Genomic DNA, 24,159 nt, shown 5'->3' on the forward strand with positions numbered 1-24,159 from the left:
GGCGGCGAGCACAGCTTCGGGGTCCTCTGGCTGGCCTCCTTGGCCCCTCTCCCGTTAGGGCAAGAGCCGGGTAGAGCCCCCACCCCCGGCCCCATCCTCTCAGCGTCTGCGGCTGCATGAGCCCCAGCCCCCGCGGTGCTTGACTCCCTGCCTCCCCGCCTCCCCCTGCTTCTCTCTGAGGGGTAACTGGACGCTGATGGCCAGCAGGTGCCTAGCCTGAGGTCTGACGTGTGGTGTTGAGTGAGTAAGCCGATTCCCTCCCCTGTCCACTGGGACCGAGCCCCAGGCCCCTGCTCTCTGTCCCCGCAGGCCCCGCAGGCTGGAGCCCGTGTGCTCAGGGCTGCAGGCCCAGATCCTCCGCTGCTACCGCGACCACCTGCAGGAGGTGCTGCTGTGCTCCGAGCTGGTCAAGGCCTACCAGCACTGCGTGAGCGCCGCCCACAAGGTAAGGCCTGGCCGTGCCCTCCTGGCCCGCTGTGGGGGCGTGGGACGGGCACCCCGAGTGCTGGCCTCTGTCTGCGTCTGTCTGCCAAGTCAGACTTGCTAACCTCCAGGTCTCTGCCTTTGCACAGGGAGGGACTCTTAGGCCTTAGACGTCCTCAGTCACCTCCTGGTTCAGGCGTTCTGCCCGGCCATTCCCACGAGGGCTCTTGGCCATCTCGACTACGAAAAGGGGGCCCTGTGGGTGTTGGGCCCCACTAGGCTGAGCATGGGAGCAGCACTGGGTAAAGTCAGGTGCCACTTTCAAGGGGCCGGCCACCTAGTTAAGGGCATGCATGGGCCACCCACTTTTTACCTTTGGGCACTTGGGGGTGGGAGCACGGAAGAGGGCCTCGGTGCAGGGTAGGGGTCGTGGAAGGGCAAGGACAGCCCTGTGGAAGGGGGAAGAGCCGTCGGGTTTGGGGAAGTGGGGGAGCGGTGCTGCCAGCCTGAGAGGGTGAGAGGCTGAGGGTCCTTCTCTGTCCCCACAGTCCTGTGCTGTCCAAAGTGGCATGCCAGGGCCCAGCCTCTAGTGAGTGGAGGAGGCACGGTGGGCCCAGGTCTCCTGCACTCCCCAGTCCCGCTTCAGGGGGACTGCGGCCTGTCTTAGAGGGCTGAGGCTGGCAGCGGCCCTCCCCTGAGACATGGTCCCAAGGCCTTGCCCTCCTTCCCTAACCCTCCCAGCCAGCTCCCATTGCCCTCCTCCTACCTCCCCTAGTTCCTGTTCCTCTTCTTGACAATTCCGTCTCCCTTCTCAGTCCCTCCCTTCACTGCTCCAGGCTGGGCCTGGTTCCTCCCCACCCTGACACAGCATCCCCCACCTAGGGGCATGGCCTTCACTCCTGGAGCACTTGGCTTGGACCTCGCCAGAGGGCTGGTGTGTTTGTTAAAAGAACAGTAGGACGGTGGGACGGTAGGACGGGGCATTCTTCCCCTGGAAAAGCCTCTTTTGCGTGAGTAGGAGACAAGCTGCTGTAGGTTTTGGTGGTGGAAAGGCTGAAGTCTGAGGTCAGGTGGCCATCGGGCCTGGTCTGGTGGAGTCTTCTGCTCAATAGCCCAGCCTCTCCAGAGCCCTCCTCACTTTTCTGCCAGCTCGGGCCGCAGCTCTGCCCTGCTCACACTCGCCCCGGGCTGGGTACAACCCAGACCAGTACCTGCTGCCCTGCATCGGCTCTGGGCTCAGGGACACAGCGAGGAGGACAGAACAGAGCCCAGTAGCCCCGTTGTGGAGCATGGAAAGCCGTTTGCTCGATTTCAGATTGAGCAGGAAAGACACTGCCATCCGTCCCTGTGGTATTGTCGACAGAAGGAGCCGGGAGCTGGGCCAGCTGCGCTGGACCACGCCGTGTGGGCTGTGGGAACGGGTGGCTCTCCTCGTGCCCCTCCACATCTACCAAGGTCTTTGTGGAGGCCAGTACACCAATCCTTTCTCCTTCTGGGATCAAAGGGCCGTTCCAAGCCCCTGCTCACCATGCACCTAACTTTTCCCAAGGGAAAGACTTGGGGTTGTGCTGTGGCCCCCTTGGCTCCCTGGCGGAGCCCTTGTCCAGCCCAGCCCCAACTCTGTCCTCCCTCGCTCCATCCGGGCCCCAGGGCCATGGCAGTTTTCAGCCCCCTCCCCACAGCAGGGTATATCTTTAACAAACACATCTCACCAATATATCTTCATTGCACCGAGGCAAAAATGTGATTACAAAGGAAGACAGATTGCATTTAACTCCAGTGTGTTCTCTGTAGCTCCAGCACGCTTGAGAGAGGCTCTGGGGCACTGCCAGGCCTGGCTCCCTCCTTCCTGGCCCCCACCCCCTGGCATTATTAAAGCCTAAATTGGAGACTGAGCAACTGGCAGCAGCAGAGGCCGGCCTGCTCCCACCGTGCTGCGTCTGCAGCCTTCCTTCGGGGAAAGCGTGTTTGGCCCGCCTCCCGCAGGGCCTCGGTGCGCAGACACTCAGGTTGCACCTTGTGCGTGCGATGCAGCAAGTGCCTGAGAAACTCCCGCTGCCCTCAGCCAGACTCCGCCAGAGATGGCGAGTTAAAGGATCCCTAATAGTGATTTGCTTCTGGAAGTGGCCGGGGGGCAGGAACCCTTGTGTCTGGCAGCGAGGGAGTGGGTATAGGACAGAGGCCCACCTGGTCAGGAGCTGGGGCAGGGGGCACCTCCCCAGAGCTCCTGGGACAAGCCCCAGCACCTGTGGGGTGCCTTCCAAGCCCAGGGATGTGTGCATGTGTGTGGATGTGGATAGTGCCTCGAAGCAGGTTCCAGCAAGCAACAGCCTGATCGGGAGGACTCGTACATTCCAGAGCACACTCTCCAAGTGGTTTCACTTAGAATATTCTGAGTGGTTAAGTAAGAGAACAGAGGGGAGACCTCAGTGGGGCAAAGGAGAATTGGGCTGAGAGCTGTCTCTACATGGGGTGGGGTGGGGAGGTCAGACGAGCAGAGGGCCCATGTTAGCTGGTCGCTGCGGGCATGTGCTGAGTGGGCACTGGGCATAGAGGTGAAGAGGCCCAGTCCGAGGTCTCGGGGACCAGCTGGGGAGGACAGCTTCCACTAAAGGGTTGCACTCATGGGGCACTCGAGAACTTGGGGCCCTCTTGGAGCCGAGGCCTGGGGGATGTGCAGGTCCTGGCAGAAGTGGGCTGTGACTGAACTCTGACTTGTTCTCCTTTGTAGGGTTGAGGAGCAGCCATCACTCCTGGCCCTGGCAGTGACTTGGAGCCCTGAAGAAGGGTCTGGTGATGGAACCACAGTCCACAGACCCCTGGGCCACAGCCATCATGCCCGGCCATCCCCCGTTTGGCGCCTGAGGATGCCTCTGTGCCATGTGCTTAAGAAATAGAGTATGTGCAACTGTCCGAAAACAAATAAAGCTCGTGTCTTGGTCTTCAGTCATTCTCTCTGCAGCAGACAGTCACCGCTGCCGCCTCTGTGTCCAGCCCTGTGCCAGACCCTGGAAATGCAGGCAGAGTGAGATAGGCTGCTCCCCTCGGGGAGGACTGGGCCCAGCAGGGAAGACAGGCATGGAAATCCATAATTATGCTGCAGCAGCAAAAGGCCACCCAGAAGCGGGTGTGAGATGAAATGAGGGAAAAGCAATTCTTTCCAGGGAGGGAGCAGGGAGAACAGGCCAGCTTCCTGACAGAGGCTCTCTGAGCTCCAGCGTGAAATCTGCATGGATGACTGGGATCCCCGACGCAGGCTGGGGGAGCACAGGCCACGCCCAGGTGGGCGTTTGCAGAGAGCAAAATGGGGGCTGGGCAGGGCAGGGGCTCTCCAGCAGGGAGCAGCACTGTCCAGTGCCTCTGAATGACACCTCCCTGGCTCTTGGGGGAGGGAGGGTTTGAGGGGCACAGGACACCTGAGGGCAGGGTAACCATGGGAGGCCGGTGGACGGGTCAGGGGACAGACCAGGGCGAGGCTTAGGAGCTGAAACTGGCAGGACTCTGGATTTGAGTGGGTGTGTGGTGGATCAAGGATGATTTCCAAATTTCTGCATTGAGTGCTGGTGATTCTACGGACTTCAACAAAGGACACCGGGAGTTGAGAAAGGCAGATGACACCTGAGTTGGGATGTGGTCTGCTGCTCACTTGGTGTCCAAACACTGGCCCACCAGTCCGTGACCTTGGCAGGATCTCCAGCTAGGGCGCCTTGACCACACCCAGGCTGCACTCCGGCCTGGCCTGGTGCTGTGTGAGGCAGCAGGAGGAGTTTGGGGTGGAGCTTCTGATCCACTGACTGCTCCGCTGGTGACCTTGGATGTCCTGCTAGGGTTCCTTTGGAGAGTCCCAAGCCATCTGGAGCTAAGAGCCTGCGATCTGGACTCAGGCTTTGCAGCCCAAACATCTCTGCACATCCCAGATTGTCACATGCAAAGCTCAAGTGGGAGTTGAGGCTTAGCAGTGTCCAGTTGTATGGGCAGGTAGCACAAGGCAGTTTTATTCAGCCACACTGCATGCTGGCTGAGAGGAAAAGAGCTTTGAGAGATGCCCTCTCTAGAAGGTGTGGGTCAGTTTACCAAACCCGCAAGGAGACGGTCAGCCAACATGCGGAGGTGAGTGGCCAGGGTAGGGGTCAGGGCGCCCTGGCCTGAGCCTCCCCTCACCTCGCCTGGCAGCCCAGGGAGGGGCTGGCCCCCTGTGGGGTCAGCCCAGTGGGATGACAGTTCACCTGGCTGACTGACCTTAGGTGACATCAGAGCTGGAAACTGCTGAGACCCTTCTGAGACTCCCTCAGAAGCCTGTGGCCAGGGCTTTGTCCAACTTCCAGATCTCACAGGAATAACTCTCAGACTCTATCCTCCTACCCAGGAGTCAGTTGGGGGCAGCTGTGTGTGTGTGCACAGGTCTGTGTGTACTTGTCCATCTGTGTGTGTGTGAACAAGTCTGTGTGTACTTGTCCATCTGTATGTGCACAGGTCTCTGTGACTTGTCCATCTGTGTGTGTGCACAGATGTGCGTTTGTACTTGTGTTTGTGTGCAGGCAGCCAGCCATGCTCACCACCTGCTAATGCTCCCAGGCTCTCTCCAGCTGGATCTCAGCCCATTTCCCTGAATCCCCTGGTGTCAGAACCAAGCTTCCCTTGCCTGATCTCCATCCCTCCCCTACTGGGGACTTAGGAGGTGTGTGTCCAGAGCCATCCGTGTCATTGTATTGGAGTGTGAGTGTAGGGGGGCCGTGCATGCGCATATGTGTGTGCATTTGTGCATGGCATGCTTAAGTGTGGACCTGTGTCTCCAGTCCCTCCACGTGGCCATACATGGTAGGAATGAGAGCGGGCCTGAGAGAGCATCACATGGGTGAGGGGGTATCCAGTGGGGTGTGGACCTGGAAGCAGACGTTCCTGGGCTCAGCTCCCAGCTGCATGACTGTTGAAAGGGAGTGTTAATACCCATCCCACCCACTCGCTGGGGGATTAAATATGATGATGTTGGCTGTGACATCCATTCCAACCAGGAAACCAGAAAGCACTGTGATTATTTGAACAGAGGGAATTGAATGCAAGGAGTTTATCACAAAGGAGGTGGAGGAGCTGAAAACCTAAATGGGGTGGTGTAATAACCCAGGAATTAGCAGTTTCCTCAGAGTAGGATGCTCCCATCCCCCCAGAGCTGGAGGGACAAAGGGAAGAGGTGGGGTCACCCATTGGAATTTGGCACCACAGGGGCCCTGCTCAGGGAGCTGGAGCCGCTGAGAGGACACAGCTGCTGCAAAAGGTGGCTGCTTGTGGCTGAGAAGGCAGACGTACTCTGGCCTCTCCCCTCCTCCCACTCTCCCACCTCCATTCCTGCTTCCACAGCTGAACCCAGTGGGAGTCAGAGGGCCGGGCAGCCTGGAGCTGCCGCCTGCTGTGGAGGAGTGGATCTGAGACCCAGAACCACAACCAGGTCCCAGGGAGCACTTACGCGGACCCTCTAAGGTGTGCTGAGTGGGTGTGTGCACACGTGTGCTGTGCGTGGGTGGGTGTGAGTAGTGGGCGCAGATGGCGGGTGTGCACACGTACCTGTGTGCGTTCACAGCTTGTATTGGCACGTGATGAACAGCTTGCAGAGAATGGAACCAATCCTCAACCCTAGCCGGCAGTTACCGTGTGCCAGGTACTCTCCCACACCCTTTATAAACACTGACTTGTGTAAAGTCCCACCACCCTCTAGGGTAGTTACTGCCATTATTGCCCCCCCTTTACACATGAGGAGACCGTGGTACAGAGAATGTGAGTAACCTGCTCAAGATCACACAGCGCTCAGTGCTGACACTGCATCTCCTGTTGGAGGCCAGGTCCTGGCTGTGTGCTGGACCAGGCCCAGGGATGGCCAAGGGCTTGACTGCGCCCTGCTCTAGGGACCCAGCTGAGAGGGCCAGTCCTGCACCGTTTCCCCTCGTCTGGCTCCCCGGATGGGGAGTGTGGCCCTTAGCAGAAGAAATGGCTAGAGTTCATTCCTCCCATCATCATTACCGACCTGGAGAGGCCCCAGTGATGCCAAGGCAGGGTCTGAACCGGCCATCAACACCAAGGTGGCCATGAGCCCTGGGACAGGACCTCCTGTGAGGTGCTGATTCCTCACACTGGGAGAGGCCGGCCCTGCCTCAGCCACACGCCACCACCTCATGCCCCCACGACCCTGCCACCCCTGCCGGTGCTGACATCCAAGTCATCGCCGGTGGCTGGGGTGGGGGCGAGAGCAGGGCTTGGAGGGAGTGGACACAGGAGGGGGCAGGATGTCACTGCAGATGTGGGGAGGGCCCTGCGCTGCGGCCACTGCTGGAGAAGGTGACTCACCAAGCCACTCAGGAGCACACATTTGGTGAAATGCATCAAAAGCCTTTTAGGGGCCGGCCTGGTGGCATAGTGGTTAAGTTCACACACTCCACTTCAGCGGCCCCAGGGTTCGCGGGTTTGGATCCTGGGCACAGACCTACTCACCGCTCATCAAGTCCTGCTGTGGCAGCATCCCACATATAAAAAAATAGAGGGAGATGGGCACAGCTGTTAGCTCAGGGCCAATCTTCTTCAGGAAAAAGAGGAGGATTGGCAACAGATGTTGGCTGAGGGCTGATCTTCCTCACCAAAAAAAAAAAAAGCCTTTTAAAGTATGCAAACTCACAAAAAAATGAAAAAAAAACAAGCAAACAACCACACACACACATACTCCATCCATGTGTTGTTTACAGGAGACGTCACTTTAATTATGAGGGCATAGGTTGGTTGACAACTAAAGAACACTGAGAGAGCTGCTAGTTGTGTTAGTATCAGACAAGGTGGACCTCAAGACAAGGAGTGCTGTGGGCAGCAAAGGGGACATTTCAGATAATAGCAGGGCGACTTGCAGGAAGACCTAGAAATCCTCAGTACATGTGCGCCTGACACAGCAAAATGCGTGAGCTGAGATGGCCAGATCCACAGTCGTCGTCAGCGATTGGGGACGTGTGCACCCTCTGCCCGGTGACGGCAGCTCAGTGGCTCTAAGGATCTGTCCTAAGGAACTCAGAGTGTGGGAAGGTGCCGTGTCCTGGGGTGTTGGTCCTGGCCCTCGCTCAGTCTCTGGAGTGCCTGCTCGGCAGCATGATGCAGAGATTCAGAGCGCAGCCTCGCAGCCAGACAGACCCAGCACTGACTCTGAGCCCCCTGGCAGCAGTTCCTGAGCCTCTGAGTCTCTGTTTCCTCATCTGTGAAAGGGAGACAGTCATAGGCCATCTCTGAGGGGGGTTGTGATGACAGGTGTCCCCACAGTTAGTGCTTAGTAAGCGTGAGTGCAGGGGACCTGCCACCCGATCCCCTGCAGGGCCAGCTGCTGGCAGACAGCCCTCTATGAGTCCTCTCTGTGAAGTGCCTTGGCCGAGGAGCCACCTCAGCAAAGTCGCGCCCTGGCGGACCAGGGCGTGCATCCAATTACTGCTTGATGGGATGGGGTATAAAGACCAGGCTCCTGCGCCCCAACCTGGAGCGACCTGGAAGAGTCCCGACCAGAGAGCTGGGCGTGGCCTCATGAAACTGCTTGGCAGCCCAGCTTGCTCTGCCCTCTGCTCCCTCCCCTAACCAGTAAGTGTTGACGCCCAGGGCACTCCCTACTGTACGTCCTGCAGCCTCATCTCGGCCTCAGAGCTGGCTTCTCGGGAGCCCAATGAGCTGACATTGCTTTGTTCTCAGATCATAGGTACTGGGAAACAATCGCAGCCACTGGTCCGTGCCCCTGGGCTCCTCGTCCACAGGAAAGCTGACAGTGGAGGGCAGTTGGGACGAGGCCCCCAGGGAGAGGCCCTGGGAGCTCGGGGCCCAGGGTGCCAGGCCTGGGGTCAGGGAGGGCTTCTCTGAGGAGTCAAGGCTGAGCCAGAGTGGGCCAGGGGAAGCGGCTGCTCGTCTGTCATCGTGTTTATAACAATGGCAGCACACTGGGGCCAAGCTCCACATCCACCATGAGGAGAGAGAGCCAACAAAACGAGATACGCCCCTGAGATAGCGCCACAGCCACTAACGACGGTGACACCGGGCATGTCTACAACATGGAGCTCCAGCACTCTACTCTAAGAAAGAAAGGAGTATATACCATGTGAACCCATTCTCTGGATGAAAAAATACCACCTACACGCAAGAAAAACACACACACACACAAAGAAAAAGACCAGAAGGGTTATATGCCAAAATGTTACAGTGCTTTTCTCCAGGTGATAGGATTATGGGTGTGTTTTCTTTTCTTTTTTTATAATTAACTCTATTTTCTGTTGTTCTAAACTGACCTGAACATTTTTCAGTAGCCCCCAAGCTTGATTCCTCCTGAATACACGTGGCGGGTGCAGCCCTCCACAGCCTGGGCCCTCCCTTCCTGGGGGCTGTCCGGCCCCGTGGTTGAGCCCTTGGCAGAGGCTGGATCTCCTTGAATAGAGGGCTTTTCCCGCCTGCTCCACTGGGGCGGTGAGGGAGATGAAGCCTGCTGAAAAGGTGGCGTTGGGAGAGGGACAAGACAGGGCCAAAGCGTGCAGCATGGAGACCCCAGAGTCTGGGGGAGCACAGTGGCGGGAGGCGTCCCAGCTATTCATCTTCCACACAACAGACATTGGCACCAAATGTGTGCTACGTGCAACTGTCGTTCTAGGTGCTGGAGATACAGCTTTGAGCAGAACAGAGGGAAAGCCTGCCCCCTAGGAGCTTGGAGACCCGTGAGGGAGACAGAGAAGATAAAACCAGTGATCTCAGGTGTTGTGAAATGGAGAAACAGGAGAGGGGCCGGGAGCTCCAGGAGTGGGGGTTACTGCTTCCTGTGAGGACAGGACGCACCTGTGCCCCCACTCGCTGGGGGTTCCCACACCCCGACAAGGCAGCTGCCAGCATCTCCCTGGCCTGGTACCAGCACGGCCAAATCCAGATTGCTCTTAAGGAAAAACACTTCCTCTTCATACCTGATAACCTGCCTCATTAAATTTAATGGGCTGGTTATTCCTGTTAACTAAACATCAACTAATTATGAAGAACTTATTTCCCGAAGTTTGACTATGGAACAGATAAACCAATTACATGGTGATTCAGCCTCAAAACACATGCAGTAATGAAGTGGGGTACAGACCACAGCAGGGAGGGCTGGAGAGCACCTGGAATTCAGAGAGCCCCCCCTTCCCTTCCAAAGCTCAGTGGGTCTCATGAATGTCAGTGTCCTGGAGAGCTGGAGTCTGGGCAGACGGTAGTCAGACAGGCCCCGTGAGCACCAGTGATAGAACCCTAGCTCAAACCGACGTGAGCAAAAAGAGTGTGTTGGCTCATGCGACTGAAAAGTCCAGAGGAAGCTTCAGGCATAGCTGCGTCTGAGAGCTTAAACACAGTGGTGGGACCTGGCCTCCATCCTTCTGTCTCTTGGCTCTGTTCTCTGTTGCCTTCCTTCTTGGGCTCTGGGAAGTGCCCCGGCAATTCTCCCCTTATCAACAGTTTCTCTTTCCCTCCAGCTCCAGCTCCAGCTTGGGGTTTATGGGCAGATAAGACATTGCTCTAGAGTCGACAAAGTAATATCAGGAACCTCTCAGGGGAGGCCAACAAACATGAAAAAAATGCTGCACATCCTTATGACTCATCAGGGAAAGGCAAAGCAAACCACAGAGAAATACCTCTGCACACCATCCCATGGCAACATTACAAGACAGACAACACCAGGTGCTGGTGAGCATGAGTGTCCACAGGGACCCTCCTCCACCGCTGCGGGGAGTGCAGCGTGATTAGACCACTTTGGAAAATGGTTGGGCCGTTTCTTGTAGAGTTCAACAGCCACTCTGACACAGCAAGTTTACTCCTGGGTGGATACCCAAGAGAATGAAAACGTATGTTGCCTAAATGGTATGTAGAGGAATGTTCATACGGCTTTATTCATAACAGCCAAGGAGTTGAAACAACCCAAACGTCCGTGGACACCGGAACCGGTAAATTGTAGTTTATTCATGCAATAAAATACCAGCCAGCAATGGAAAAGAACAAACTAGAACTCCCCACATGACATGGACGAATCTCACGTCTCGAGGAGTGAGAGAAGCCAGGTGGGGAGGAGTCCACACTTGTATTAGCTTTCTAACAGCTTACCACAAGCCTCGCAGCCTGTAACCACACACCATCTCCCACATGTGCCTGGGTCTGGAGCCCTGGCACAGCCAAGCTGGACCCCCACTCAGGGTCTCAAGGCTGCAGCCAAGGTGTGGCGGGGCTGGGCTCCTCTCCCAAGCTCACCCGGCTGCCTGTTGGCTATATTCCTTCCCTTGTGGCTGTGGGATGGAGGCCACCGGCCATCCCCTGCCACATGACTCTCACAGGCCCTCCTTCAACCAGGCGCTCACTTCCTCAAAGCCGGTAAGGGAATCTCTTATATGACTCATGGAAACCCCAGAGAGATGGCCCTTCACCTTCACCCCATCCTATGGGGTAGAAGCAAGTCACACACTTAAGGGGAGGGATTGTACAAAAGTGTGACTCACTGGGGGCACCCCGGGTGTGTCTGCCACAGTGCTGGATGATTCCGTTTACGTGATGTTCAAGAGGGAGAGGGAGGTATCTTAAGGTAGCTCTTGTGGAATGATCTCCAAAAATCTGTTGGTAAGAGAAGAGAAAAAAGCAACGGAGGCTCAGAGCAGGGTGTATAGTTTGTATCTTTTGAGAAAACAGAGAGGCGAGAAAATCCATGGGTGTCTGCATTTGCCTGTGACAGTGCCCGATGGCTCTGCCAGGACACAGGGAAACTGGTGACAAGTTTGCTCCCAGGTGGTGAGCTGGGGCCCAGCCGGAGAAAGACAACGGTCCATTGTGTATCCTTTTGTGCACTGCTTCGGGTTTTTTTCACCATGATCATATTTTAATAATTAAAAGGCCTGTTTTAATTGTGAAAAAAACAAGGCCAGACCTCTTGGAGGTAAAGGGTTCTGGAGGTGGCAGCAGCTTACAGTGTGCAGTCGAGAGGTGAGAGGTCAATCCCATGACTCCAGTAGGTCCAGTGAGCTGCTGGGGCAGTCTTGGCCAACAGGTAGGAAGAGCACACCTGAGAACGCACACAGAGGAAGGCAGAGCCAAGAAATAGATACCTGATGACATTATTGAGCCCCTGGATTCAGCCATGCCTGAAGTCAGACATCCTTGGTCCTTTCAGAGAAGCAAGTCAGTGAATGTCCCTTTGGATGAAGCAAGCTAGGTTTTTGTCAAGGCTGGTCCTATCCATTGTTTATGTCTGGTGTCCACTCTGATTGGCTGTTAAATATTTTGAATGTCACCCCTGGTGTTTGTCCCTTGCACCACAAAAGCCTTGCCTGCCCTGGAGGGGGTTTACCGTGAGTAGAGCTTGGGTCAGGTGGTGTGTTCAGGTCCCAGCCCCTCACTCACCCCGCTTTGCTGGTACCCAGGATGGTGGACTGCATTGCTGTCCTGGCCACGGCCTTACTCACTGAGGACGCAGGGGAGGTGGGCTGGTCTCATCCACTTTCCACACGTTCCCTGCCAGGCACCCTGTGACACCTCTGCTTCTGACCTGGTAGAGACACAGGCCCAGAACGTGGTGACATGGATGCTGAGGTCCAGGGCCCATGAGCGCAGGGCTGCTCTGACCAGGCAGGTGGGCGGGTGCTTCAGCATGGCCTTCCCAGAAGAGGAGGAGCCTGTCCTGGGGCTGACTGGGTAAGGTCAGCAAGGTGATCTCATGGGGACAGAGGGAACAAGCCTCCTGTGCAAAGTTCCTAGTAAATTAGGGAAATCACAGATTCCCTATGACAAAGCGTGCGGGAGGCAGGGAGAGGGGGTGGAGGGGCAACGGGCATGGCCTAGGCTGCTGCAGAGGGCTGGCCTGGGGCAGTCAACACAGGGGCTGGGGTACGTCACTTTACTTCTCCGTGCCTCAGTTTCCTCTTCTGTGGAAAGGGGATAGTTGCAGCCCCTCCCTGCCCGGTGGTGTTGAGGTTGAACGAGGAGCCTGGGGGAGAGCTCTCTGCCCGGGCGGCGCCCACAAGTTTTCTCTGGTCCTCACAGCGCCCTGGGGAGGCGGCACCACTTGCCCCATGATCCAGAAAAGACACTGAGGGGCGGGGACGTAGCTGGAGCAGAGCCCAGGAAGGGCTGGGCCCCGTGTCTCTGCCTTCAAAGCCTGTGCTCTTTTGAACGGACCCCCAGCTGTGATGGGGCCACCCGCCCACAGCAGGGTTTTCCCAGGAGGGCTGACACAGACGGGGACATTGGTAGTTCAAAAAGACTCCCCAGAAATTCCAACTTCCCTTTTCATCTCCACGCCTACCCTTGAACCCAACCACATCCGCAGGGAAGGGGTGCACAGCCACCCAGAGGACCTTTGGAGAGAGCTCTCTGGAGACGGGTCTGGGAGGGCACGGCCGGGAGAGGGCATCTCCCAGCTGGGGCCTCAGACACGGTGGGGCAGAGACCAGCATCCCCAGCTGTGCCCTCCGAACTCCCCACAGAACCATGAGAGATAATAAATGGTTGCTGTTTTAAGCCATTCAATTTTAGGGTGACTTGTTATGAAGCAACAGATCGTGAATACATCCCCCAAACCCTTACAGCCTGTCCACCTGCACTTGTTACAAGAAGGATGAGGTCCCTGGCCTTGGTGACTTTCATTGCAGGGGCCTCGGTAATAAATGGCTTAGAGAATATCGGGGGAATTAGTGCTATAATGAACCGAAGGGGGGAATGTGCCTGCGGTGCATCTTATGTCAGGGAATTGGAAGTTTCTCTGAAGAGAGACATGAGCTGTGAGGCCTGGAGAACAAGCAGACGAGGTCGGGAGACCGGGGACGGGGCATCCCCAGGACTCCCGGGTAACCTCTGCTGCATGGGATGCCCTGCTGGCCTGTGAGCTCTCTGGGGGGCCCAGGCAGAACCATCTGCTGTCCAACCTGCCCCAGCCACAGGGGCCACGGGACAGGCTTGGCTTGGAGGGGCAGTGCTGGCAGCAGAGCTGGGCCTGGGGTAAAAGCAACAGCCGAGGTATTTTTTTAAGTTCTTATTTTGAAATAATTATAATCTGTAGTAATGATAGCTTCACAGGAAGTTGGAAAGACAGTACAGAGAGGTTCCCCACACCTTCTCCTAGCCTCCCCAGTGGGCACATCTTACGTAACTATAGAACAATATCTGTCTTTCAAAACCAGGACACTGACATGGATGCAATGTGTGTGTCCAGTTCTGTGTCCTTTATCACACGTGTAGATTCATGTAACCTTCCCTGTGATCAAGATACAGGACCGTCCCTCCCTTGTGCTGCCCATTACAGCCACATTCCCCTCCACCCACCAACCCTCACCCCTGGCAACCACAAATCTGTTCTCCATCTCTATAATTTTGTCATTTCGAAGATGTTATATAAATGGAATCATACGATTTGCATTTTCTGTAATTATTGCTATGTTAGAGCTTAAGTCTGCCATTTGACTTTTTGTTTTATTTTGTTTTTTCTTTCTGTTTTCATTTTCCTGCCTTCCTGCAGGTTGCTTGAACACATTTTAGAATTCCATTTTGGTTTATCTGTAGTGTTTTTGAGCACATCTGTTTGCACAGATTCGCAATGGTTGCTCTAAGGATTACATTCTACATATGTGCTTGCCTCAGTCTACTGGCTTTTCCCAGTTTGGATGACATGTGGAAATCCATGCTCTGTTTACATCCCTTTACCCTTCCCCATTTATAATGTAACTATCTAAGCTGTCCCCTCTCACTGCTCCGAGACATCAGACAGTGGTACAATTTTTGCTTCAACCATCCCACGTAGTTGAGAAAGCTTTCGAGGACACTCGGCCCGTGGTTCTTTATCCCTCCCTGATGTCCCAAGATCCCTTCTTTGATCATTTTCTTTCTGTTTAGAGAACTGCCTTTAGCCATTCTTCAAGGTAGGTCTGCTGGTGACAAATTCTCTTGTTTTCTCCTTATGTGAGGATGTCTTGTCTTCCCTTGCTTCCTGAAAGGCATTTGCACAAGTTACAGAATTCGTGGCTGACAGTTCTTTTCTTCGCAGCACTTAAAATGTCGTTCCACTTCCTCTCGGCTTCCATGGTGTCTGATGAGAAATCTCTGATATTCAAACTGTTTTCCCTCATAGGGAAGGTGTGTTTATCTGTCACTGCTTTCAAGGATTTTTGTCTTCAGTTTTTGAAGTTTGATGATGATATGTCTTGGCACAGATTTCTTTGGGTTTATACCATTTCGGGTTCATTCAGCTCCTTGAATCTGTAGGTTTATGTCTTTTGCCAAATTTGGGAACTTTTCAACCATTATTTCTTTGACAACCTTTCAGTCTCAACCACTTTGCTCCTCTCCTGCTGTGACTTGGATGACACAATATTAGATCTTTTATACCACACAGCTTCCTGAGGCTTTACTCTTTTCTTCCAGTGTATTCTCTCTCTATTTTTTGGACTGGGTAATTTCTATTGTTCTATCTTCAAGTTCACAGATTCTTTCCTCTTTCTCCTCTATTCTGCTGTGGAACAATCCATTGTGCTTTTTGTTCTGATTATTGTATTTATAAAATCTAAGATATCCATTTGGTTCTTCTCTGTAACTTTGATTTCCTTGCTGATACTTTGTATATTTTCATGTGCTTCAAGCATGTTCATACTTGCTCACTGAAGCACCTTTTATGATTGCTGCTTTAAAATCTTTGTCAGATAATTCCAACACCCCTGTCACCTCAGTGTTGGCATCTGTTGACTGTGGATTCTCAAGCAAGCTGAGAGTCCCCTGGTGCTTGCTATGACGAGTGACTTTTGATTGGGTCCTGCACATCTGGGATACTGTGTGCTGACACCCTGGGTTGCATAGCAACCTTCAGTTTCATAGCTGGCCTCCTTTGACCCTGCACGGGTGGGCAAAGAGGGCGCTGTCCCATTACCATTGGGTGGGGGGCAGGTCTCACTTCCCCGCTTCAGCCCAGGGGTTTTTAACAAAACAGGAAAACCTAGGCTGCTTCCCTGATCCCTGGGGGTCTGATTCTTGGGGCTGTAGGGTGCAAGGGCTACTAGGCCCTACAGAGAGGGTAGCAGGGATGGATTTTCCAGAGGCCACCGCCCTGAAGAGGACTCTCATCCTTGGGATATCATCTGCGACCTGGCTGTGAGCCCCAAGGTGACAAGCACCCACTCTGTGCCTCTTGGGTGGGTGGGAGCTAGACTGAGCCAGAGATAGATTGCAAACGGGAGGCCTGCTGGCTGGGCTCTTCTCACTGTTGGGTCTTGTCCACTCAACATTGGCCTGAGAGTCTGTCCATGCTTTCCACACACAACAGGTGCCCTCCAGGTCATGGCTGGCTCCAGCCCTCACCAGCTCCTAGATTCAGCCTGTCTCACTATTTACATCCACCTACTTGGCCCCTGAAGTCATCTGAGTTTGCAGCCCCAGGACGAGGTGATGCTGAGCCCCTCCAGTGCTCTTGGAGAGTATCTGTGGAGTGGTGGTGGTGGGGGGGTGGTGGCGGTGCTCTGCTACTGTGCTGTCTGTGCAATGCAGTATTAGCAGTGACCTGGTTGCATCCCAAGGCCAGGGGAGGGCTGGCGATGGACTTGAGCCCAGACTGGTCACACCTGGCACAGAGAATGATGAGAAGCCTGAGGAGGGCTCACAGGTGGAGAGGGGCCTTCCTGGAGGGGGCGGGGGGGTGGGAGCTTGGGCCTTGAAGGGTGAAAGGTGGAGGTGGGGCACTCCTGGTCAAGGGCACAGCCTGGGGAATGAACTGAGGCTTGAAGGTGTCTTTGGAGCAAAAAACTCTCAGCACGGCAAGGATGCTGGGCACACTGGGAGAGAAGCAACCAGGCAGGTGATGGCCTGCTGACACCCGGGCCCTGAATGCTTTGCCTGTCCTGCATCCAGACCTGCTTGTTTTGATAACAGCACCTGGATTTCCTTTGGGGGAACCACTCCCCAATGCCACCCCCGGCTCTGGAGTCACGTTCTACCCCCTGGCCATGGTGGCCGGTTCAAGGGAGGTACACCGTCCAGCCTGCTTCACTGAGGCTCCATTCTGGGAATTCTCCTGGACCTAAGGGGAAAGAAGTGCTTGGAGCTGCTGAGGCCGCCAAGCACAGGAGGCCCAAGTGGGTGTGAACGAAGCCAGTGGCCAGCAGAGCCCACAGATGGGAAGAGAGTGCCAGGACTGGATGGCCACGTTCTGCCCAAGACCCAGACAGGCTCACCTGCTGCTCACGTGAGCCAATACATGCCCCTTGGAGCTTAAGCCCAGTTGATTTCTCTCGCCTGCAACCAACAGCACCTGACTGGTAGGGGCAGGGGGAGAGAGGAGAGTGGACAGGGGGCGGGAGGAGGCCGAGGATGGGTCCCAGCAGTCTTCCCCTCAGAATGTCTGTGCATGGGCTGAGCCCCCCTCCTCCTGCTTGGGAGGACCAGGTCAAAGCCATGGGGTGTGGGGATGGCTCTGTGCGCACCCCTCCATAGGCCTCACCTTGTCTCTGGCCCCTGGACAGGCCTCCCCACATCCATGCTGGCCCCCCAACCCCCTCTCCACACAGTGGCCAGAGTGGGCTTCCTAGAATGCAACAGAGACTGTGGCTCACTCCCACATCCACAGTGGCTGCCAGTGGGCTGAGCTGACACACTGCTCCCACAGGGAGGGTGAGGATGAGCCAAGACGCCCCACGGTACTGCATGCTCAGGGCCAGCCCAGGGCAAGTGCCCACCTACGGTCAAGGAAGCCCCAGGGAGCACCTGCTCTGTGCCTGATCCCATCGTGTATGCATGTGTCCATACGCACGTGTGTTCACATGTGTGTGCATGTGTGTGTGCATGCGTGCACAGACCGTGGAGTGGAGGTGTTCCATGTGTTGAAGGAAGCCCCTGGAGGGTTTGAGCAGGGGACGGTCCTTCCTCTCTCAGATCCCTCTGGGCCACAGGGTGGAGAGCTGAGTGGTGAGGGTCAGGGTGGGACCTGGTGACCAGGGAGGGTCCCCACATCCTCAGGGAAGGAGGTGACAGGAGTGGGGAGGTGAGAAAAGGAGTTGGAAATATTTGGTTCTGATGTGTGGGTGAGGGACAGATAGGAGCCAGGGCGACCCTGGCTTTGAGCTCAGCAGCCAGCCCCCAGGAAGCTGGGGTGCCTGGGACCCTCTGTGCTTCCCCCAAGCCTCTCTCTCCCTGCAACGGTGGGGGCTGGCCTTGGGGAGGGAAGAATGCACCCTTGAGTTTACTTTTACACAAAGCTCTGAGTCACCAAAATGCAGACGCGGCCCCTGGAGCTGCTAGTGGTGGAAATGTTGGCAGGTACTGAAAGACCCTCCTCCCAAACGCCCCCAACTGGAGCCTGTTCCTAGGAATGGCTCCACACCTGCCGACATCCCCCACGCCCTCTGGAACTGCATCTGCGAAGAGAAGCAAAAACCGCAGAGGAAACCCAGAGGGGAAGAGCCCAAGCAGCCCGCTGACTCACTTCCCCCCTGTGATGTGGGACAGAGTCAGTGAGGACACATGCGCGCGCGCGCGCACACACACACACACCAGCTCCGAGCTAAACTTAGGAGGCTGCCTCTGGACGGACAGAGCTCCAGAGCCTGGAACCCGAGGAACTCCAGAGCACTGGGCTCGGCGTAGCAATAGTCATTTGCCATTTTCTCTCCAGCAAACTGCCGGTCGGGGGCTCCTCCCCATGTTCCTACGGATTGTTGCCTTTTCCTTATTGATTCTGGGAAGTTCCTTCTGTGTTCTGGATATGCATCTTTCGTCAAGTATACATATGTGTTGCTAATATATTTCCCTAAATCCTGGCTTGTCTTGCTATTCCCTCTTCCATACTTTTAATGAACAAAAATAACCAATTTTAAGGTAGTCAAAGCCATCCATATTTTCCTTTATGTATTTATTTCGACATCTTTTTGAACAAATCCTTTCCTAGCCCACACTCATAAAGATAATCTGTTTTATTGTCTTCTGAAAATCTTGCCGTTTTCTTCATCACGCTCAGGTCTAGGCCCTCCTGGAGCTGATGGTCGTGCAGGATGCGAGCGTTACGTTATCAGACTTCCATCTGGAAAAGACAAAGACCTTGCTGCCGCCAGAAAGGTGACGTGAGCAGGAGGAGGGGGCGCAGCGGGGATGGAGGGAAGCGGTGTCAACTGGGGCATGTACGAGCTCTGGGGGAAGGAAGGGTGTCCAGGAGGACAGTGGGGTGCCTGGTTGGGCAGCTGTGGGACGTAAGGGTGCCAGGTTAACGGCGACCTTGGCCACCACCCAGAGCCCAGCGGCCCTCCTGAGCTTGCCCCAGAGACAGCTGGAGATAGGGGGCTGGACCCCAAAGGAGAGGCCCCATCTCTTGGGGACTGTGGAGCACAGAATGAGAAGGGCCTTGAGCGGTGCCTCCCTCAGTGGCCCCAGGGAGGACAGGTGGGCAGAGGAGCAGGCAGAGGTGGGGACAGCCCTGGAGCCCACACAGAGTGGGCAGGGAGGGCATCTTCTCAGCCCCGTGGTGGCGTTCCCCCTCACGCCTCCTCACCAGAGCTCTGCCGGGGGCCCCAAGGTCCATCGCACGGATGAGGAAAGTGAGGCTCTGAGAGAGCAGACGGGGCTCGCTGTACTTTAACCAGCCAGGCTCCACACCCAGATGTGTGTGGCTCAGAAGTCCATGAGGAAGGTAGGACGGACCTCGGGTCTTGTTGGCCTACAGTGTGTGTGTGCACTGTAGCAGAGTGGCTGAGTTGGAATCACAGACTACACACTGCCAGGGTTAGCCTCCCAGCTCTGCCACCTACCAGCTGGGGAAGTCACTTCCCCTCTCCCACCTCAGTTTACCCAACTGTAAAATGTAGCAGAGCCCTGTGTAGAGTCAGCACCAGATTAGCGCTTATTCAATAAAATAGTAAATAGGACTTTTGAAAAAGATGCTCACTCTCATTCAGGGACATGCAAATTAAAGCCACAATGAAAAGCCAGTGTGTACCACCAGGTTGTCAGGAACTCAAGAGTGACAGTGCCACGTGTTGATGAGGGAGGGGCTGCTGGGAGTAAACTGGGGCCGTTTCTTGAGAAAACTATTTTTCAGTGTCCACCAAAGCTCAGCGTGCACCTGCCCAGTGATCCTGCAATCCACTACGGGTCTAAGGCAGCCGAGAGCCAGCACGAGGTGTCCATCACAGCTCGAGGCACAGTGGCCCCGACGGGGACACCGCGCCCGCCAGCAGCGGAAGGGACGATCGGCACCGCATGTGGGGTCTCTACAAAGCAGAGCGAACAAACTGCCTATGGGCACCGGCCAGGCTGCCGGGGCGGGAAGATTGCATGGCCACAATGTCCCGAGACAAGCACAACAGAGCGCGAGCCACTCCCGGATACACATACACACAGGCGAACCCAAAAGAAAAGCCAGGAGAACCCAAAAGAAAAGCGGCAAAGATTACCTCAGAAACTGGGATGGGGGCTGCGTGAGGGGAGGGAGGGGGACAAGATCGGAGGGACTCCTTGGCCGGGTCTAAGTCCCTTATCCTGGACTGTGGGGGTTTCCTCTTCCGTAGGGATGACAGCCACGTTCTCACAGCAAAACCCCCTCCCGTGGCTCTTGCTGCTCTCCCCCACCCCTCACCCTCCCACCACGAGGTTTTCTGGTCCTTTGGAGTCCGTTACTGTGCGCTCCTGCCGCCTCGCCTCACCGTGGCCTTGTGCCGTGCGCGGGGAGCCCTTCCCATGCCCCACCTTCGGGGTGGCTCTCAACGCGCAGGCCCGCTGTATGGGCACAGTCACAGGGGGACTGCCCTCGCCCTCCGCTGGGCCGTGGGGCCAGGCGCGCTCGGTGGGGCGTCCCCCGCCCCCGGGGCCCCCCTCCCCGTCCCTGCACTCCTCTGCCCACCCGGCCTCGCTCGGGGGACCCCGGGTCCGCGTCCCGCCACGCCCCCACCTGGGGACTCTGTGGGGAACCTTCCCCCTTAGGCAGCGTCCCCATCATTTAACGCGCCGCAGGGGTGTCGTGCGGGCCAGCTGACAGGGGGCGCCATGGGGCTCACCGCGAGGGGGGCCACCCACCAATAGATGCGGTCCGAGGCCACGGGCCAGGGACCCACGGCCCTGCATGACCCCGGGCATAGCGCTCTCCCTCCTCGGGCCTCAGTTTACCCTGCCTGAATGGAGTTGGCGCTCCTAGCCCGGGCACACAGAGGCCGGGCCCTGCCTCTGGGACGCCGGCACAAGACGACCCAGGGTGGGTACTCCGGGGACGCCCCGCCCGGCCCCCGCACCACCCAGTAAGGCGGGCGCTGCGTCGCCCTTTGAAGGCGGGCGGTGGACCCGGGAGGCGCGCGGCGCGGGGCAGAGCGCCCTCTGGAGGCCGCCGCCGGCCCCGTCCCGCCCGGCCCTGCCCCTGGCCCCGCCCCCGGCCCCGGGCGGCGCAGGCGCGCGGCGCGGCGCGGCGCGGCGCTCCGCGGGCGGCGAGAGCGAGGCCGGTCCGCATCCGCGCGACGCTTGGCGCCCCATTCATGCTGGGCAGCGGCGGCGCGGCCACGCAGCGGAGCCGGGGCGCGGCGGCCTCGGCCTGGGCGGCTTGCGCGGCTTCGGCGGCCCCACGGCGGGGCGGGCGGCGGCGGCGCGGGCGGCGGGGCGCGGCGATGGCCGGCGGCGGGGCGCGCCCCGGGGCAGCCCGTGAGTAGGGCGCAACTTTCCTCGCGGCGGGCCGGGCGGGGATCGGGGCCGGGCGGGCGGGGGCGCGCCGGCGGAGGCGCCCTGGGCGGCGCGGGCGGCCTCGGCGGGGCGCGGGGCGTGCGGCGGCCGTGCGGGCAGGGGTGTGCGCGGGGACTGCGGCGCGCGTGTCCGCGGGTCCGCGTGTCCCTGCGGTTCCGGCCCGGCGCCCGCGTGTGTCCGGGCGCGGCCGCGGCGCCGGCGCCGAGCTCGCCGTGTCCACGCCCGGCCGGGTCGGACCGGCCCAGGCCCCGCGCCGCCGGCCCGCCCGCCAGCTCCGGGGCAGCGCTCCAGGCGGCGCGGGGGGCGGGGGCCGGCGCTGCCCCCTCCTCCGAGGCGGGAGAGAAAGTTTGCGGCGGCCTGGCCGGGAGGGCCCTGCGGGTTCCCAGGCCGAGCCCGGGGTTGGAGCGCAGACCTCCGGCAGGGCCGGGCCGGGCCGGGCAGGCCGGGGCCGGCTGCACGGCCGCCTGGGCAGGGCCGCTGGGGCCGGAGCAGGTCGTGCGGGGCTGTGCCCTTGCCGGCCCTCAGGGCGCCGGGTGGAAGTTGGAGCCGCTTCCTCGGGACCCACGCCCGCCCCCGCCCCTCTGGCCCGCGGCGCGGGGAGATGGTCGCCGTGTCTGCCCCAGGCCCGCAGGGCCGCGCTCCCAGGCTGGGAGGGGGCGGTGCGGGTGCCGCCGGGAGGCCGTCCCGCTCGCCTGGGCCTCCTCGGCCTCCCCCTCGTGGGGCCTCTCCAGGGTCAGCCCGCTTCCCTTGGAGGCTTCCGATTGCTTCCTGGACAGTCCCGGGCCTGATGTGTGGCATAGCTGGAGGCGGCGGGGCTGACTCGGGGCTGCCTCAGGGAAGGGGGAGCGGGGCTCCAGGGAGGCCCTGCTCGCTGCGAAATCCCAGATGCAGCCGGGAAACGGGGGTGAGAGGGGCTCCAGTGGCTGCCGAGAGCCTGGAGCTGCCCCTGGCTCATCTGTGGGGTGCCGGGGCCACGCCCCTTGAAAGAAAGGGGTGTGTGTGTTGGGGGTTCTGTGGACCGCGCCTCTGCCCCCTGCGCACGGGCTCCCGCGGCTTATGGCTGCTCCACCTCCTTCCATGCTGAGGCCGGTTTTCTGGGTCTGTGCGGGGGTGGGGCTCAGCCTGTGCTGCTCTGGCCCTCGGGGAGCACGCCCCAGGTCCCCGCGGCCCCCTGCTGCTTTGGGGTGTGCAGGAGAGACCAGGTGCTGCGCCAGGCAGCCAAGACTGCCCAGCCCTTGAGGAGTACCCAGTCCTGTGCCCGAGGTAGAGGCAGAGGCGAAAACCAGTGATTCTGCTTCAGGGCCAGGCTGCCAGCCAGCTTGGGAGAGTGGCCTGGAGAGGCCCAGGAAGGGTGGTTCAGGCAGAGGGGACAGCACAGGCGGAGGTCTCGCAAGCCCCTGTGTGGCTGAGGTGTGTGCTTGGTGGGGGGACAAATGAGGCATGCAGGTGGACAAAGCAGCAGCCCTTGGCTGGGCTGCTGCGGCCCCGAGTCGTTGCCTGCGTGTTTTGATCCTCCCAGAAAGGTAGCTGTGTCTAGAACAGCTGGCTGGGAGGAGAGGGCACCTTGAGGGAAGGCCCAAGTGGTGGCACTTGTTTTGAGAAGCAGGACTCCAATGCCCCCAGATCCTGGTCCCACAGGACTCGTTTGGTGGGAGAGCAGGCCAGCTTGCTCAGGACCACCTCCAGCGGCCTCTGTTGGGGGGAAGAGGGGTGACAAGGGCAGCTCTCTGCCCTGGTTGCTAATGAGGTACCGCTGAGCAGGATGGCAGTGTCCTCTGTATCTCCCCTGCCCCAACCTGTCTGAGTCTCAGAAGGATCCAGGGTGGGAGGGCATGGTGACTGGGCTCTCCTTCTGTGAAGAGGGCTCTGAGGGCCTTTGTTTCTCTGGCTGAGGAGGAGTGGTGCTGGTGGCTGGGGCCCTGGAGAGGGAAGGGGACGTTGCTGTCTCCACACTCTGCTGGACAGCTGAGCCCATCCTGTCCAAGAGTGGAGACCGCTGTGCCGAGTGGCCCCGTCTGCCTCTGTCCTGGCCTCTGTCTCCTTGGCTAACCCCAGTTGGCACACCTGATGCCAGTTCAGCTTCTCTCTCCCCAGTCTGGCTGTGACAGTCCCCCGGCACAGCCCACTGCCCGTGCCGGGAACCTGCAGTCACTCTCAGAGCCCCGTCTGCATGGTCCAGTGGGTTCCACCCCCAAGCCTTTGGTCTTGCTGCTCTGCCACCCAGGATGCCCCCTCCCCCACCAGCTCCCACTGTGTCTGGCCCTTCTAGAACAGGTGGAAAGGCCCCCTGGGGGAGCCTCCGCAGACCACAGTGACCCATTCTGCTCCCCTGCCAGCCGCAGAGCACAGCATCTGTTGGTGCCCCTCCCCAGCCCAGCATGGTCCCCCCAGCCCCCAGGCCTGATTCTGGAGTAAATGCATTCTTCCTAGGCACACCAGAGGCCTGTGGGAGTCCAGCCCAGCAGGTCGGCTGGCCGTCCAGGTCTGTGTAGGAGCGTGGGATTCCGTCCCTGCTGGGACTAGCTGGGTGACCTTGGGTCTGTCTGAGCCCTGGGCCCCATATCTCCAAGATAAGGGAAGTGACCAAGACATCTTCGCCAACCCTTGTGACATGGTGGGCACGAGGAACCCAGCCTGGGCTTGGGATCCCCCTTTCCTGGCTGGCAGCCCCGTGCCCCCCGGCCAGTCCTTTCCCGGCAACCTCTGTTGAGGGAGGAGGAGTGGGCCCAGGGCCAGGCTGGAGTTTGGATGGTGGCTCCTTCAGCCGGGTCCCTCCTGTCTAATGTAAAAAGTGGGACCCGTAATTGCATTAAGACGTGTATAATTATCCCGGAGGAGGGAGAGCCCAGCCCCTGGTAATTGTGGGCCTGCTTTGAACTGATAACCCGTGAGTGATTCATGCTTTCTTTGGAGTTCACACGCACTCAGCTTGCAGCCCAGGCCCTGCTGCCACTGTGAGGACCCTGCTCTCCAGCTCCTGGTCTGCCTGGGGCTCCTGAGCTGGAGGCAGGAGGCGGGGCTGGTGGGCTGGGGACAGCGGAGGTCCTTGTCAGC

General features: G+C 58.3%; 1 protein-coding gene across 2 annotated transcripts in view; it reads left to right on the forward strand.

The window, feature by feature from the left end:
* Nucleotides 1-24,159, forward strand: part of PLXNA1 (plexin A1) — a 331,470-nt gene that overhangs the window by 255,097 nt on the left and 52,214 nt on the right. The window contains exon 1 of one of the 2 annotated variants that reach the window (XM_087431621.1): nt 20,924-21,066. The exons of the other annotated variant lie outside the window; for it this stretch is intronic. The gene's annotated coding sequence lies outside the window, so the exon portion shown is untranslated. Of the gene's footprint in view, nt 1-20,923; nt 21,067-24,159 lie in introns of those variants that run through there. 2 annotated transcript variants of the gene reach the window in all.

This window comes from Ceratotherium simum, chromosome 5 (assembly GCF_057802395.1).
Source record: "Ceratotherium simum simum isolate JZ-2026a chromosome 5, ASM5780239v1, whole genome shotgun sequence".
In the NCBI taxonomy this organism is placed as follows: Eukaryota; Metazoa; Chordata; class Mammalia; order Perissodactyla; family Rhinocerotidae; genus Ceratotherium; species Ceratotherium simum.